Genomic DNA, 19,540 nt, shown 5'->3' with positions numbered 1-19,540 from the left:
TTCTAATTCAGGAGAATAATGCAAACTAAAACTACATAATAATTCACAATCTTTAATTAGGGGTATAACATGGCATAAAATAATATCATAATTTTACACACTCCATAGACCTGTACACAGAGCAAACTGTAATAGCATTGTTTTATTTATTTATTTTTAAATATTTTTTTATATATTTATTTTGAATGCATCCTCATAACTCAACTAGAAACTAGAAAATAACAAAAACATAATCATATAAAAATTATTATAGGAGTAAGTGGGGGATCCACAGTCAACAACAGTACAGCATACTGCTTAGTTATGTGAAATCATCACCAATCAATGTGAGGAAAACACATTATTACAGTAAATGAAATACATAAAGTGATCCATGTCAGTTTACAGCAATATCCAAACTGAATACAGTGTGCTGCTGCACATAGACAGGTAAGATCATTTTCACTTGCTGTCACCTGAATCTGGAGCTGTACAGTAAACAAACACTGAAGCCCAATTCAATAATAATAACACACATCGTCTCCTTGGCTGGCAACTCCCGATATCCCAGCAGACTACTGGACCAGATGGCTAAAACTAGCTAATAATCTCTGATGATTTAAGCTTCATTAGCCAATGCTATTTAGAGAACAAATAAAAATAAGCAGACACTTTATAAGAATAAATATTACATTTGAAGATAATTCTAGAAAATAATACAAAAATGCGCTGTTATTGATACTATTAATAGTTATTTTTAAGGATGCTCTGATAAAATTTGGGGTCACTTGAGCACCCTCAAAAAGGGTCAAAACTCACCTATGTAGCTCCATGTTCAACATCTTTTCTTCAATATATTTCTGCACATGCACAAACCATCTCACACTTGTTTCTCTAACTTTGTCTCCAAACCACTTAACCTCAGATGTCCTTCTGATGAGCTGATTTCTAATCTTCTCCCTCCTGGTCAGTCCTAGCAAAAATCTTCAAACAGTGTACCTGATAATGTTGCAGCTTATACTATAAAGGCGCTGTGGTGGATAGAGGGCTGCTGTTGTATTTAACAGTTTTTCAACATTAGAAAGCATGACTTGATGTTAAATAGGTACCACATTATGTCTAAAATATTTTCTTTTTCTAGACTACTACTCTTTACAGGGTTGTTTGAGTTCATTAAGGCTTGAGGACATTTGTTTATGTGCCACATTATTTCAACTAGGTAGAGGTCTGGATTTGGCTGGGCCATAATAGCACCTTTTTTCTTTTTCAGCCATGGTGTAGAATGGCTGTTTCTCTGTTTGTCTGTTTGGGATTATTTTCCTGTCCTAATTTCAGCTGTCTTCAGCTGCCTGACAGATGGCTTGACTTTTGAATCTAGGATATTTTACTATACCTAGAACTCATGAGAAAGAGCAATTTCAATTAAATTCAATTTTATTTGTATAGTGCCAAATTCTAACAACAGTCCCCTCAAGGCGCTTTATATTGTAAGGTAGACCCTACATAATACATACAGCGAAAAACACAACAATCATATGACCCCCTATGAGCAAGCACTTTGGCGACAGTGGGAAGGAAAAACTCCCTTTTAACAGGAAGAAACCTCCGGGGCCATCTGCTGCGACCGGTTGGGGTGAGAGAAGGAAAACAGGATAAAGACATGCTGTGGAAGAGAGACAGAGATTAATAACAGGTATGATTCAATGCAGAGAAGGTCTATAAATCATTGGTTATCATTTGGTTTTCCTCACACACAGGATTGCATTAAACAATCTGGTTAAAAAGTCCACTGGCCTTGCTCAAAGACATTTCCACACCTCCACAGGTATGTCATCTGGGCCAGCCGTCTTTCCATTTTTCATCCTTTTCATGGATTCAGTTCCTCACTAAACATCTATACATTTCACTAACTGTCCTCCATCTGTCCTCTTCTCGCTCTCATTTTCGTCCTCTATCAGCTCATAGAAGATTCTGGATTTCAGTGAGACCCAATGAAGAGAAGCCAACATCAGAGAAATATGCCCTCTCTTTCTGCTTCCTGTCAGAATTATAATGAACAAATTCTATAACATTATCAGTAAGTTTAAATAAAATTTGATATGCTTCTCCTTAAATATAAAAATATAGAATAGAATAGAATAGAATATCTAAATAACCTATATAAGTATATAATACAAATGGGAGGAGAGGAGGGGGGTTACTTTCTAATCAAAAACTGTGAAAATGTTTAGTCACTCAGTCGACTCAAGTCAGAAGGAAGCTGCTAGACCTGACAATGAAAGAAGTGAAAGAGAGAGAAGCCTCCAGGCTGGAAAACGTGACAAAATCTCTGCAGAATCAAGGAAGACAGGTTTCTCACAACTAACTGGAAATTCATGAAATACTGGTCACACGACATGCCTGTGTGAATCCATGACTGCAGTCTCAGACCTAAATTATTAGAAATGGTACAAATCAAAATTTAAAAAACCACAATGTTTACTAAAATAAACAAACACACACACACTTAGAGTCTGCCCTCTTAATACCCAAGATAAATGATGACCCACATCTAGCTGCATGTGTGAGTGTGTGTGTGTGTGTGGGGGGGGGGGGGGGGGTATAGTTCCCCATAATCTCTGGTGGGAGGTTCTGAGTCAATTGGTAGCAGACAGCGCCATCATCTGGTAACAAAGTTCATCCTCATGCTGAATCCACAAAGGACACAAAGGAAGGAGATAACACATTTGAAGTTGGATTTATTAACACTTGGACAAACAGTGAATGTGATCAGTGTTTAATGTGAAAGAAGAGCACATGGGTTTCTAGTGTATCGACCAACACTACATAGCAACTGCATCCTGAGTGGGATGTATATGAATGTCCATTAATGCCAGTAAGAAGTAACAGTGGTGAGGATTTTGTCATTTATAGTTCTAATGATGATTTAACAGAGTCCCATCAAGTCAATTTTGTTATTAATAAAATCAAAATTATATATTAAAAATGATTTTGTCTTTTTAAACGAATTTTTTAATTTATCTCGAGTTTCACCTTTTAGGTCAAACATTTAACTTTAATATTGTCCAAAATTTAGATTTCTTTTAATTAACAATATTTTTTATCATTCTGTTTTTTCCAATTCAGCCCAAAACATAATTCGGACATTACGCATCTAATGTTTAGAGTCTTAATTTTCTTTTGTTGTAACACAAGTTTGAACTTTAATGCTTGTATTTTAAAGACAATTTTTTGACATCAGCAACATTTATTTCCCTTTATTGTCATGGTCCTGGGTCGCTGACCCAGTGTTTTGAGTTTATTATTATTATTTTCTAGTTTCTTCTGTTTTTGTATTAGTTCTTAAGGTTTGGGTTTTGTGTTTAGTGTTTCTGTTATCCCTACCTGTGTCCTCTCCCGGTGTTCTGTTCGTGTCTCTGAGTTTGTGTTTGGAAAACAGTCTGTGAATTTCCTGTTTTACTTTGAAGGTCTGTGTCTCGTGATGGCCATTAGTTCCAGCTGTGTTCCCCTCTGGTGTGTCATTCCCTCATTGCCTTGTGTGTATTTATAGGGTGTCCTGCCTGTGTTCCTCGTCAGTTCGTCTGTGTTATTTTGTGTTTCTCTGTGTCTCTCTGCTCCTCGCCTCGTGTCCTCCCTTTGTGTTATGTTTCAGGTCAGCTTACTAGCTTTCCCAGTTCAGTTTACTTTGTAATTTTTTATCACTGCTTTGTGTCAGTCACCCGTCATCAATAAACCTCACTCGCATCACTGCTGTTGTCTGCAACTTGGGTCCTTCCTCTCCAAACACCACACAACTGCTGCCCCAGCAGTGACATTTATTGTACCTAAATTTTCTTTTTCTCTTCATCTATTTATTTATTTTTTATTTTACTAGCTATAACAGCCTTTGACAGGACAGTAAAGTTGGAATTTAAAGGCTAATGTTTTCAAACTCATTCCATTTTTCTCAAGATTTATTTCGGAGACTCTGTATAAGATGATGCCATAATTAATGGTGAGTTTATATTAAATTAGCCTTTTTAAACTCATAAAAAATATCAAAGTTCTGATCCCTTCATCTAATAAGGTTAGAGTATTACAATTTTATCATGCGTTTTCTCTTTTTTACTTTTAAAACCTGTAACAGCTCCACAACGAATAAGCTCTAAAGAATGAGATTTAATAGCTACTTGAAGTACTTTAGATTAATTTAAGCTCTATTTACACAACTATGCACATCCATACAGCACTTTATTTATCTTCATTAAAGGCTTCATCTAGTGTGCTAGACAGTGCAGCTGCTGTAAAACAACTGTGATATTCTGGGGGTGCTTTGCTGCTTCAGGACCTGGACAGCTTTCTGTAATTGATGGAATCTTGAATTCTGCTGTCTAGAAAATCTTGAAGGAGAATATCCTGCCATCAGTTTGTGCCCTGAAACTCAAGCACACTTGGATTATACAGCAGGACAATGATCTGAAACACACCAGCAAGTCTACATCTGAATGTCTGAAAGAAAGCAGGTTTTGGAGTGGCCTAGTCAAAGTACAGACTTAAATTCCAATGAGATTCTTCAGCATGACCCTAAACAGGCTGTCCAAACTCAAACACCCTCCAACGCGCCTGAATTAGAATAGATCTGCAAACTGTGGGGCAAATTTCCTGACTGTGAAGGGAAAGACTCATTGCCAGTTATCGACTCATTGCCAGTTATCGACTCATTGCCAGTTATCGCAAACACCTGATTGCAGTTCTTGCTGCCAAGAGTCACACAAACAGCTCTTAGGTTTAAGGGGCAATTACTTTTCACACAAGGCCAGGTAGGCTTGTATAGTTTTTCTCCTTTAATAAATAAAATCATCATTTAAAAATTGTATATTGTATTTATTTAGGTTGACAGTCTCTAATATTCTCTATTTATCTAATAAATCTGATCTGAAATATGTACGTTTTATAATTAGCAAATCATAAAAACAACACTTTTTCATGGCACTATAACATAAACACAGAATTTATTAATTACTGCAACTCATCTCTTTAACCTGCTGGCTTGCTCACCCAGCCTGTTGTGTCTCACAAAAGAATGATGCTTGGTTCAATTAATACACCAAGTGAACTATTGGCAGGTGATGCTGAGTGCCAGGGTTGTATTGGGACCCTCGGAGGAATTACAGTAATGCAGCCATCTTTAGGATGATGCTATTACTCTTAAGAGACAGACAAAAAGATAGAGTGGGAATAAGATTGCAAATATAAAGGTGTTTATGACCCAGCGGTGACTTGGGGCTCATAGTATTTCCTGTCTGTGTCCCCAGGGAAGGTATTATTCACTTCCATATCGAAAGCTGCAGGATTCCAGCTGAACCTTGAAACTGGAAACATCCGCCCCTAGCATCTCTCCTGACACCCCCACATCACCATTTGTGTGTCCCATAAGCAGAGACTGACACAAAGCCTACAGCGCTGAGATGTCTGTGGGGCCATAAATTCTGCCCCAGCTTATTGAGTGGAGAGGATCGCGCGGCATGCTGCGTGCAATTGCCTCCTGCTGTGGCAGACTTGCACTCTAATCCCTGTTTGCAAGGTCACAGTGATATTTTAATATCCCTTGGCCACAGTGAGTTTCAGTGTTCCTCTTTATTAAAGCTGTCCACACCTGTTATAAACAATTGGAACCGAATTTCTCCCAGGAGGACTGAAGGCATGACTTTTACACAGTCACACACTCAGGCCTCTAGCAATGTAGCTCAAATGTGCTGTCCAGGCTTGTAAAGGAAGAAACAATATATTACACAATGCAGATGCACCAGTGACTTTTCTGCCATGAGAATACGAAGGATAGGTTACCAAACAAGCAAAACAGTATCGGTATGAAGTTACATTATTGGTTTAAGAAATCTGGGTCAGTCACCAGACTTCCACATACAAGCTTGGTTAGTGAAGTGCATTCATAAACTATACAGGTTCCCTACACTGACACAATAAGCACTTAAGAAAAACATACAGATTAATAACTCCTTAGAATTTGACTAATCAGGCCTAAAACACAACCATGTTATAAAGTCTGTGGTACACAGCAAGTCAGTCATAGATCTCTATTTAAATGCTCCAAAAAACCAAAAACAGCACAATTGTGTTGGCAGGCCCAGCTCAGTGGTTTACACTGGCAGTGGTGAGGCCGAGTGGACAGTTCTGGGCTCCAGTGGCTTGTTTTGGGAGTTGTTGTGAAAGATGAACTATCCATGGTGAGTATTTTTCACTGTAAATATGTTTTTTATTGCAGGTTAGTGGGACTCTTGAGGACAGCTTGTCCAAACAGACTGTGCTTCAGTTTTGATGAGTGAAATTCTAGTATTTTATAAACCTGTTACTTCTGAGGTTGAGTTTGATCATATTGGTGACTTGTCTTTTCTATCTGACACAACATAAAAAGTGTTAGTGAAACAACACAACAAAATCTGGTTGGAAACAGCTTTATGTTCTCTGCGGCAGGAAACCCTTCTGGACTTAAGAGACAAGACATCCATGAAAATAATGCAGGATTTTACTGTGATATTATCTGAAATCTGAATCACATTTACAACCTGAGTTTGAAGCAGGAGAATATCAATGTTATGGAAAACATCCTTTCTGGTTCCTGCACCAGAGCAGTCAACACTATCAGACCAGTTGCTCTCACATTGCATGTCATGAAGGCACCAGAGACCACAGATGAGATCATCCCTCGATCCCTTGCAGTCTGAATACACACCCGATTTTGGGGTGGATGACACAACGGTCTACATGCTGCAGAGAGCTAACTGCCAGGAAAAATCAGTAATCACATCTGCCATGTCGTGGATTACTGATTACATGACAGCCTGCAATATGTGAGACGAGGCAGCTCTGCCTGATTTGGTGATGTGCAGTACATCAGCTCCACAGGAGACGCTCCACAGGAAATGGTGCTGTCTTCATTCCTGTTCACCTTGTACACCCAGCCTTTCAGTACAACTCCAGGTCATACCACCTACAGGTACACTGTGATAACTCTGCAGCAATTGAAGTGATGGACAGCAGGAGGAGTACAGAGTACTAGTTGATCATTTTTTGGAGTGGTCTGGAAGGAATTTAATTTCACTCAACTCAGTTCAGGTTTGTACATCTAGTGCCAGATCAACAACAATCATCTTAAAGTGTTATATACTGTAAGGTATAATATTCTTGAAAAGTAAAAACTCCCTTGTAACAGAAAACAGGCTCAGGGAGGAGCAACCATCTGCTGTGACAGGTTGAGAGGCAATAGGAAAAAGAAATTAAAAAGAGAGTATAGGGAGACTGAATCATCTGCTTTTGAATATGAATAAGATGTATGAATAAGATGAGAGAGATGGTGTTCAGCTTCGGAAGGGACAGGATGGCTTCAGAATGCTGATGTGGTGGACGAGTACAAGAACCTGGGCAAGCTAAACTGACCAACACAGTCTCACACAGATGCTGCATACACAAAGGGGTGCTATTTATCCCTTAAGGAAGGTGAGATCCTTCAACATGTGCAGTAAAATGATGGAGATTTTATATCAGTTATTTGTGGCAAGCACAGTGCACACTTTGCTGTGATGTGCTTTAGCACTGGTGACACCAATTGACTGGAGAAAAATATTAGGAAAGCTGGATCTTTGATTGGCTCCTTTGATTGGATACTTTTTAATCTGTGGTGTAGAGGAGCTCACTGAACAAACTGTTACCCATCACTGGTTTACCCCGATTTCTTCATCATGTCAGTGACTGTAACAAACTGTTTCCATCCCCAACTGAATAATTATCTTATTTATCTATATGCATCTGACATACTTCATACAACATACTGCAGCTGGATTCTATGAACCAAAAAGCATATTATGTGTTGCAGTGTCATCACAGCTATGAGCTATCAGCATCAATCATGCTGCTTTGTCTTTAATAGATGTGAGCATGCTGTCCTGCACACAGCTAACCTGACACATCCAGCCTCCTGCTTCCTGCAAAGGGAAGCAGCAAATGATTAAATAATGAGGAGACCTTAATGCTTCCTCTGGCGGGGCATTCCTCTGTTAGTAAATGACCACTTACAACAGACAATAACTGCCTGCTTAAAGAGCGCAAGCATTAAGAACAGGCAAACACCTCTGGACATAAATATTCACACTATTCAAATGAACAGGCCTGAGACAATATTGTCACATCAGTCAGCAGCAGGGTGAAATATAGTCAGACACACTTTAATAGGCGCTTCACCCTCCCAACCCCCACGTTTGTGCTGACAAAAAGGAAAACACATCTTCTTAATTGAAACACTCATTTCCTAGCTATTTTCTCTTTGCGATGGATTACTCTGACACGTCTACTGACTTTAATTCACAGCCTCGATGAGGGCATTTAGAAGGCCATCTCAGGGATCATATTTTCATTTATCACATATTGACGAATACATTCCTTTTTAAAAACTATTCAGTTAAACTTTAATATATAAATATTGCTGGCGAGAAAGCCTTAAAGAACGCATGATGGAGTGTTTTCAGGGGATTGACTCAGCTTTGCTGGCCGGTGTGAGACAGAGAGAGCGGGAAGTTGTTTGGTTTTACAGCAAATTTGCAAATGCAGAGGATGCGTCTTCTTAAAAAGATTGACTTTCTCACATAGTCAGGAGCTACTCCAGAAAATTAACAGTGGTCTGCCAGCTTCTGTAAATTATCCTGAAAAGTGCACTGGTGGTCAGTGTAGGGCTCTAAACTTGAACAAGCTGAGAGAAAAGACGGGCTGATGGATAGCCATGGTGTCCATCACTTAAACACTTCTGATAATTGGAGCGGCTGATGGCATTTGTCATTGTTATTTACAGATATCACATTCTTTTATGTTGCTTAGCAACACCCAACAGTTTAGTGCTCAATATAAAAATAATCATATTTAGATTGTGCTTTTGTTTTGATAGTCATATTCATCCATTCTTTTCCACTTATTGTTATCAGGTTCACCTGGAGGCTCGAGCCTAAAGAAGACTGAGCAAAAAGAAGAAAGGCATACAATTCCTTCGGGATTCATAAAGTATTCTGATTCTGATTCTGAAAAAGATGACAACAAAACAAATCTCAATAAATATTCTAGTGTTAAATTCAGTCAGTGATCTCTAGCACCAGCCTATTTAGAACAGAATGATATAATAATAATAATAATAATAATAATAATAATAATAATAATAATAATAATAATAATAATAATAACCCTGCGACAGACTGGCGACCTGTCCAGGGTGTACTCCGCCTCTTGCCCTATGACAGCTGGGATAGGCTCCAGCACCCCCCGCGACCCTGAAAAGGATAAGCGGAAGCAAATGGATGGATGGATGGATAATAATAATAATAATAATAACAAAAGTGTTTAAATAACACAGTCAAATTTCAAACCTGATTGAAATGCTGTGGTGGGTCATACATTCATAGAGAAAACTATTGCTTCAAGTTATTTTCTGCTAAAGGTGGTTCTACAAGTAGTAGAAGACCTGGGGTGTAACTCCTTTTTTCATATAGTATTAATCCATTCATAAGAGCACTTTTTTCTGTCTGTGCTTTTCTGTCTAACATTCACAGACACCCAGGGAGTAGCCCAAGATGAAATTTTCACCCTGCTGATTGGCAGATGACCTGCTCTACATGATGACCTGGGAATTGATAGGTGTAGCTTTCAGGTATGAAAAGTGAAGCAAAAGTAGAAATGCCTTAAACCAGCCTTATTTTTCATGGTCAGCATCTGGTCACAAAAACACTTTCCTAATCGCTTTAGGGTCTCAGCTGCCATATTATAAAAAAGATGAAGTCCGTTTATTATTGTCGGAAAGGAGGATTATACAGGGTATGCTCCACAACGTGTCAGTCATAAGGTTTTAGCCCATGAGCATGTAGTCTCCTGTACCCAACTTCAAAACATCAAAGTGTCTAAAGTAGACAAACCAGCTCAAGGTTTTACTGACATCTTTACTAATCAATGGGTTAGTGACATCTTTGGTGACATCTTTTGTATTGTGCTTCCACAACGAAATCTATTTTTATACATGGAATATAATATTCATAATTCCCTGTACTTCTTAAACAATTTTAAATGGCATTTCACATTACCTTCCAGTAGCCTTTCATACAAATATTAGACTCTCTTTGAAGCAGAGTCTTATTCTGTATGCCCACAGACATAAAGTGATGACGGAGAAATGTTTGGGTGGAGCTCACTTAAAGAACATCACTTGCCAGAGAGCTAATCAAGAGAGAAGCTGTTTTACAGTTACAGCTCTCTTTAATGTCCAGCCTTCAATCCATCTTTCACCTCTCAATAGTTTTAAAGTGACAAAAATTGATTTCTAGGGGCCTTCTGCCTCTTCCTTCCAAAACTCTTTCCCATTCACTTTTTTCACTTACATTCTTAGCTGATTTATGGCCCTGTTGTTTTTTTCTGTTTGTTTTATTCTTTTTTAACAAACCTCTCTGGTTTTGGTCAAATTTGCTGTCTGAGCAGAATGAACTGGAAGCAAATAAATACATTTGGCTTTACTTTAAATTACTTCTGCATCACTGTGTGCACTCTAAGAAAAAAAAACTATAAATGTAATATAAGTATAAATAGTAAGATCTTTTGGATGTTAGAAGTCAAGATGGGTTTAAAGACCCTGGCTTGATATGACACACCCTTGGGTTTTCCTATAATTGACAGTGGTCCACCCCATTAACATGACTCCTAGATTAGTTTAAGTTTTGTATCTACATATGCCCTATTTCATGTTAGTAACATCTTTCTTTGTGTGTCTGTGGTTGTTTCAGCTCGCTAACAAGTAACAAGGGATGACAATCCAGACAATGAGATGGGAAAAAGTATAATTAAGCAGAAGACACAAGAGACAAAAAGCTACCAACTAACACAGGAAATGAACATAAAAGCTGAATTATAGAAATGCAGGAACAAGACTGAACTTCACAGAGAGGAAAATAGGGAGGATGGGACAAAAGCTTGCAGCTGTTTACAGTAAAAGCTGTAGATTAAATGACATATATACATTTTTTCACCTATTTTTTCAAATGTTTTAACCTTCAGAGAACTCACCTTAAACCTGAAGACAGAAAAAAGTGCTCATGGGTATTGTTGTTTGCCTAATGAGCAAATACATCTTAACTGTTTGACTATTTCCAGAGATCTGAAGATCCGGGAAATGTGAAGAATGCTTCGCATCACCTTGAGAATCTTCAGCTTCAAACCCCCACACTCATCCCCACAGCCCAAAGGTTATCTGCTGCCAGACTCGTCTGCATACACAGTTCAGCTGTAAACCACACTAATGCCTGAACTGAAACTGTTGAATCATGTCCTACAGATACATACAACAAATGCACGAACCAGGACTGTGACTCTTGATCATGGACTTTAAATATACTAATGAAAAGAACATTTTCTACCCCTAAAATGGAGTAGAAAGAAGGGAATACAGATTTATTAAATTGTTTTAGACAAGGGATATGGCAAACAGAATATGACCATGATGTTAAGGCATCATCAGTTTGACACTCATGATCCTTGAGATAGAATTTGCATGACCCTATGTACTTTGAAATTAGTGAATAGGATCAGCAAAGGTTCTGAAATTGTTTTTTAGTGAATGCAGCTCCTTTCTGCATAAATGCATTTGATCTGGACCGATCAATCCAATAATTACCCATATTTTAGCACCCATATCGAGGTACTTCACACAACTGTGAAGGCCGATCAGTCTATATATGGTTTGAGTAACACATGCTGATGTATCTATACAGGTTTTTTTTTTTTTGTTTTGTTTTAACAGAAGTTATGTGAAACTGCAGAGAGCAGGAGAGAAAAACAGGAGGTCTCACAAAAGAAACTCAAAAAGAATCCAGCCAATATTCATTCAAAATAAAATGAATGTTTTGGTTCTGAAATGTTCCTGGTTGGATTTGAAGCTGTGCTAAGGATGGAACAGAACTGCTTCAGAGATATAATGTCACAGTCATGTAAATGATGTATTTAAGGGGCTATGACTGAAAAGGTTCTCACAAATCCTCATTTATGGATGGTTGGGCAGGACCTTTCGTGCATACTGGGTACCTTTAAAGGTCCTGTTTAACATGCAGGGCTAATGTAACCATAACCAAAGAATAAAACAAAGCTCTAAAGTGCATGACACATGAACTGTGGTTCACTCCAACTTCCTATATACACTTTTCAGCATCCTAATAGCCTGTGGGTCACCAGTGATCTGTTTAGGGTAAAGATTGGATAGTTAGGTTCACATCTTCCCCTTAATTTACCATTTAATATAGAATTTTCACCTGTATGGTATACGCAAATGGAAATCTTCTAACAGAAGAACTGGGTCCAAGATAAATGTGGAAAGGTTCATCTGAAAGATAAAAATATTTTTGAAACTATGCTTGTTTAACATGTAGCAAAACAAGCAACCTAACTCCTGTTCTATGTTGTTCACTGAGGTTAAGAGGTGCCAAAAATAACACCACTTTGCTGTCTGAATATGAAATGAAGGGAGACTTGCCAAACTTGAATTTCTCATGACTCTTTTTGCCACCTTGAGACATGTGGTCACAGTGTGTTTGATATCTCTTTTAGCACCTCTGCTCCGCTGCTAAACTACATTCCTCCCACCTCCAAAGCCCAAATATGTTCACTCACACTAACCCGTTACCATTAGGCCATTCATCAACGTTCAACTGTCCAAACACGAGAGGTGTTAGGGGAGACAGTGCGGGCAGACAGGTTTGGAGGGTTTCCAGAGCTCCTGGCTGTGAGTATGTGTCAGCTAAACGTGGTCAGACTTATTCTGTCTTCATAAAACATTTTCTAAAGTTTGTCTGTGTTTATGTTTTCATTTCGCAAATATTATTTTACTCTTTTTGGCTCTCTGGGGTCCGTTTTAAAAGTACCACAACATGCTTTGTGTTTTGACATAGAAGCCTATGGTCGATTAGACAGTGTTCCTCAGGAGCTTTGCCAGTGAAGTGATCTGGAAGATCCAGCAGCCATAAGAGCTGGTCTAATGATCTAAATATTAAGGAAATGTGCTTCAGTTCTTCCTTATTAACTCTGTTAGCATAAAACACACCAGACCATCATTTATGAAAGGACATAAGATGTTTCTGTCCCATAATTTGCAGCAATGCACCATCCTACCATCAATAAAAATAGATACCCATGGACTGATAAGTGATATATATTGTGAATGTTAATTAAAGTGAATTTTCCATTTCATGCCACAGCCTGCTGATATGACCAGTATAGAGCCAGAACCTCCTGAAGAGATTATAGATCTCGTATGGCCTGATAATGCCTCTGGATACCGCAGAAAGAAGTGGAAACTGTGGCTGGAGAACCCTGCTTAGCCTGCTGTCATCATGACCTGACTTAGGTTAAGTGGAAGATAATGGATGAGTGGAGAGATGGATAGGATCAAAACAGGTTACACTGGTTATATGACATGTAGGCTGCCTTATCTTATTTGTGAAGGTTGTTGTCTGTACATAGCCTAAAAGGAAAACCAAAATTCTCATCTTCTTAGGCTATTGCAACATCTTCTGTATAAATTTTTTTAATGTTCTGGGCTCAGACATTTACCAGTCAGTGTGGATGGCCTTGAATTTACTCATCCAGTGAAAAATATGCCCACATTTACCATACTGGGTTCAACCTGATTTCATGAATATTTTAGCATGGGTCTTTGATCTTTGACTGCTTGATAATGTGATGATGGATGTTGCTGACATAGGTTATGGCGATTGTTTGTTTCAGCTTGCTGGTTGGATTTTGTATTTCTATGAATTAAATTAAATTTTGGTCAATTTGGTCTGATGACTATACATACAGATCTCCTGCCACAATGTTACAATCTGTCAGATAACCCCACTGAAAACTGACCCAACCCAGGACTTAAGCTTATTGTGATGGAACTTCCTTTCCCTATTCATCAAGCTTCTCTTGCCTTATTGGCACCCAAAAGGATCCATCCAGCAATGTGGATGTTTTACTGCAGAGAGTGTGTTACTGGGCAGTGACCCAGTGGAGATCTGTGGGTTTATCCGCAGTGGCAGGTTTTACACACAACTCATGGGCCAAACCCACAAATAACACCAGCCGTCTTGTTTGCCATCATTCTCTGGCCTGTTTCAGATTACTGGCTGACTCTTTGAAGTAGGCCGATGAACAGACAGGGTTTTCCCCTGCTTCCCTGATAGAAAAAGACTGGGTCATCAACAGTTCTGCCACCCACCACATATCTTGAATGACCTCTGGTTAAGACGTGTGCTTACTTAGGCATCTGATCAAAGAATCTTGGGGAAGCTGTAACAAAAGGTCCAGTGTGAGGCATTTCCTGATTTCACAGCAGAATCCTCACTGTACTACAAACCTCAGTGTGTTGCCTTTGGAAAACTGGCCTTACCGCTTCATCAAAGGCAACAACTTGAAGTTGTAGCACACTATCAGACACAGAATACTGAGCTTCAGGTATAGTTTATGTTCTAAGGAAAATAAACTTGCATATATCTGTTACAATTTGAAAATGCCCCAATGATCATACACCTAGAGAGGTAAAAGTTTCCACTGAAACATTTATATGAATGGTTTTCAGTTTAAAATGATACAAAGTGCATATGTTAGTGTTACAAAACATCAAATTTTGAGCCCATCTGGACCTATGCAATACTGACATAGATATTGGTTAAGTGCATCTATCTTATTATTTCTGTGGTGCATCACCTAAAATGATTGTTCAACAGTGCGGTGGAGCAGCTAGATGACACTACTATATGAAACAGTGCAGATTAACTCTTTTCATTTAAGTTCAGCCCAAAACCATCATGCAGTTCTGTGAAGCTCCAGTTGGACTTTGCCATATTGCCAGCTGTAATTCAATAATTCTGCACTGGCTGTGTTTTCTTGACCACCTTTTTAAAAACCATTAGAATTGCACAAAACAGTTCAGAGATGTAAATATGAGACGAAATGCTAGCAAAATTTTTTACAGTTGTACAGTTGTAATTTTTTGCAACAATGCACAGCCAGCTGGGAATTGTGTAAATATAATAAAAATGCAGTAAAATGTTATTTAGTTTAATCAATACCTCATCAAAACATTAAAGAAAAACAAAATAACTGATAACCGAAATCACATGGCCATTTCCTTTGAGAAATAAGCAAAAAATATTCAAACAAAACTTTATTATGCTACACAGACAAAATGCCACCACATTTTTACAAATCACATATTACTCCTCACATTTGGTGTGTGTGATGGGCCGTCAGCGATGGTGGTGACTGGACACAAGCTCTCCTCTGATACAGCTGTGGTCAAATCTAATTTGGTATTTGTAAGAGTGCCATCTGTTGGGGACATCATAGGTAATGGTCAATATTCGGGACATTTAAGGTAGAATAAGGGGCGAACTAATTTTGCTCATTATATGGGATGTCCCGTAAATTGAGCAAAATAGCGGGACAGTTGGCAATCCTGTTCTACATCTAGTCAGCTGCAAGTTAATGCTAATGTATTAGTAGGCTACAGTAACTGCTGAGGGCTTTTGCAAACATAATGTTACTCTCAGCGGTCTGAATTAGCCACAGTCTTTGATAGCACCAGTTGTACATTGTCAAATAGTTTGTTATTAATTTGTAGAAACATAGTGGCCTAAAACTAAGTTATATATTTGACTTAAAAATGGAAAAAATGCCCCCAGCAAGCATTTCATCACTGAATAATGGTCAGCTGGTGGCCTTTTCTTGCTGCCTTGTCTTGGATGTCTTGCAGGTTCTGACATCAAAGATATAATGTCTCTGTCAGCTGGACATACTTCTTAAAATCCCCTTACCCTGGACTAACTGGACTTCTAGTAAAGGACATTTTCATTTTCAAGAACTTTGGTTTTAATAATGTTTCTGAAGGAAATTGCCTTCCCGGGTTTCCTCCGTGGCGTGAGCGATAAGCAGAGTTCTGTCCTTTCCTTCTAAGATTCCTAATTATTTAAAGTAACACTCAGGTATGCCATTCAGCTGGGTTAGTTACGACGTCGGGAGCAGCTTGGGAGAACAAGGAAACACAGACTGCTTCAGGTTGTCTTCCCAAATCGACTCAAAGGTTTATTTAGTACATAACAGCTTATATAGAGGAAAAAAAGGTTCGTGTGTCAGCTTTCCCAGTTCAAACCGGTACAGACCAAATAAGGAAACGTCTTCCTGCCTTCTGAGCAAAGTATCCCTTGTGTAGTTTATCAGTTCAGCTATAATTTATGATCATCCCAGCAAAATACACTCCTAGACATAGAATACAGAGTTCTTTCATCAGTGAATTCTGAAACAAACCACCTGGCCTTTAACGAGCCTTTTTCTAAGAGATAAGGAAGGGAGGATGGGAGTAGGGAAGTGGTCTCATCTCTGTGGTGTTTTCGACCTTGAGGTACCAGCTTGTGAGTCCTACACATTAATTCTTGGGTCACAGAGAAAGAGAAAAACAACTAGTAGATCGGCCTTATTGAGTAACAGTTTTCCTGTATAAAACAATATCCTGTAAATGCTTACCGTGGTATCAAAATACCTAACAGTTTCTGTTGTTGTTATTTGTATTAGGACTACATACAGTAAAATTTCACACACAACTATGTTATGTGACTTCATACTCAATGCTATCTCCTCATGCTGACATGCTGTCCAGCCCCTCCTGTGTTGTACACACGTGTGGTACAACTGTATCCCGAACCTGCCGCCCTCACTCACACAAAGTTTTCCCTGCAGTGTCATGGACCATTGAGCAATAAAAAGTCTGTAACCAAATCTAGAGTCTAATCCAGCCGGGAAAATCACTGGCTGCTTCTCCACAGAGCCGAATCCTCCCACACTGTCCCCATGCAGCACTGTACAGAGAGACCACATCAGTGGAGCAAATGAAACCACAAGGCACGGCAATGATGTGGGAAGACAGAAGGTTTGTTTGTTACACAGATTTCACTAGTGGTGCTGCTATGGTGTTTGTTACAGTGTTTATAGGAGGTGGGGAGTGGAGGTTAGGGTCCTTGAGTCGGCCAACAATATTGAGTATACCTCTATGCAAACCTAAATGCAGGATCTAAGACAGACTGTGTTATACAAAATGGACTTTATAATTTATACAATTTGACCTGAAATGAGTGAGTGAGCCCATAAACCCATTAGAGAAGAGTTTACTAAGGTCAGACCAGGGGGCTGTTTTCCCATAGACTTTTATAGGGCTGGAAGTCTTTTGCAACCACAGTTATCGTCCTCTTGGTAGACATCAAAAAGAATGCAGGTTAAAGGCACTTCCATGCTGCCTTCATTGTTCAGACCCAGAAGCTATGCCCATCTTTTATACTGTGGTTTAAACCTTCTGTTGGCTCAAAGGGACGAGAGCTAAAACAGTTTATTTCAGACACCTAGGCCCACTATAAGACACAACAACACACACAGCAATGATAAAAGTGTTGACTTTTTTCTTCTTAGAAACACTTCAGTGTTTTAGTGTTTTGAGCACCATTGAGCATCTGGAATATTTCCTTTTTGAAGACTAGAAGCCATGTTGTCAGTCAGTGTTTGCTTTATCAAAAGGCATTTATGATGCCATCTAGAGAGCTCCTCTCCCAACACCTTTTCACCTTCAGGGTTCACTGTCAGGACTGTGCATTCACTGGCACCTACAAAGATATTATGCAGTCCTTCATGCTCCCAGACCTGTTGAAGAAACTTCCACTGATAACCTCTATGGCATGTCTGAGGTACTTGCCTTTCTGATCAAGTAGCTCACTGTCTGCGGTGTCAATATAGGGCACCACTGTAAGGATGTGTTTCCAATTTCTCCTGAGCTATAAAAAAAAACTAAATGAAACAGCGCATGAAGCAGCAGAAAACTTGAAGAAAGCATAGATGAGTAGATGCAGGCTTTTTAGGCTTATCACTCTAAATGGTAAATGGACTGGTTCTTTTAACACTTTTCTACACTATCTGAGCACTAAAAGCGCTTTACACAACTTACCTCAGTCACCCATTCACACACATTCACACAAGCGCTTTTTTTCTATGCTTTCTCCGTACGTGCTTCAGTCTAACATTCCTACACATTCATACTCCAATGGATGCACTGGAGACGAACTTGGGGTTAGTATCTCGTACAGATATTTGGCATGCAGACTGGAGCAGACGAGGATTGAACAACCAACCTTCTAATTAGTAGATGGATTTTACACTACAATGTAAAAAAACAAAAAGGCTGAATGGACAAATCATGGAGCTGACAAATGAAACCAATATGGAAGTACCAAAGACAAAAGAAAAAAAGGAGAGCCTCAAAAGCCTCTTTGATTGACAGGTGTCCAGATACAGGCAATTGTAGCTGGTAGCGGGTCTGCTAGGCCTCACCTCCACTAATCAGGGTCACTGAACTGGACCTCTCCACTGGGTTTGTGTTGTTGGTGCCTTTTGGAGCATTTTAATGGAATACCTGAAAATAATATGGCCTGCTGCGCAGTACAGTTTTTTCAAGAAGTTTGTGCAACAGTTTTGATAAGTTCAGTTGTTGTGTTTTATTTGGCTGTTTACACTATATGAATTCAATGATGAAGTTTTTTTATATATGAAAACATAATCAAACATAATCTGGTCCTTATCAGGTCCTCAGATAAACAAATTATACTTTGTTATTATGTATTTAACAGAAAAATTAGCAAAATGCAAAAGCAGTGAAAAACTAAATGCATGTATTCCATATGTATCAACCAGGAGCTGATAATCAAATGCACTTAATTAATTAATCTGTAGCAAACGTAACCAACTTTATAAAATCAGACGTTTTGACAGTTTTCTTGTGCCTTGAAGTGGAAAACATTTAGTATAGCTGCCAATCTTACTAGGAGTGCATGTCCAAGTGTATGAATAATGGGTGTGCTTAATAGATAGCACGTTGTAATATATCGTTATATCATGTGTTGCTGTTCATCTCTCTCTCTCTCTGTGTGTGTGTGTGTGTGTGTGTGTGTGTGTGTGTGCTGTACCCATATAATTAGCCGATATCTAATAGCACTCCACCTCCTGGTCCAAATTTGACCAAATGTTGTATAAAACTGGTTTCTGGACTTCCATTTTGAAGTCCAGAAACCAGTTTTATACAGTCTATGGACAAATCACACCCTCAAGTACAAAACCTGTCCCAATTCAAACACAGAATGGAACAAAAGAGTTCTCTTGTAAATCAAGGTTTTATACATTTTTTGTGTGTTTGTATGCTACTTCTCATAAATGATCTTTTACAGAAGATGCGATCTCACAGATCCATTGTTGGGTTCTTAACCTCTTAATCCCCCTTTTTAACCTCTGAATTCTACAAGTTAACCCTAATACGGGAAAATGCTATGATTTAAATATAATTTTATAGAAATGATAACGTGATTAGGGTAACTGTAAATCACAAATAAATACACTCATTTTAGTGTCTTAAATAGTTTTTTCCTCCTGTGTCACAGCCGTATTTGTGTTAAAATAAGAAAATAGTATAAAATAG

Source organism: Diplotaxodon limnothrissa, linkage group LG12 (assembly GCF_057381915.1).
Source record: "Diplotaxodon limnothrissa isolate DT_005_m linkage group LG12, D_limnothrissa_male_GT1.1, whole genome shotgun sequence".
Lineage (NCBI taxonomy): Eukaryota > Metazoa > Chordata > Actinopteri > Cichliformes > Cichlidae > Diplotaxodon > Diplotaxodon limnothrissa.
Note: the sequence above shows the minus strand (reverse complement) of the source record.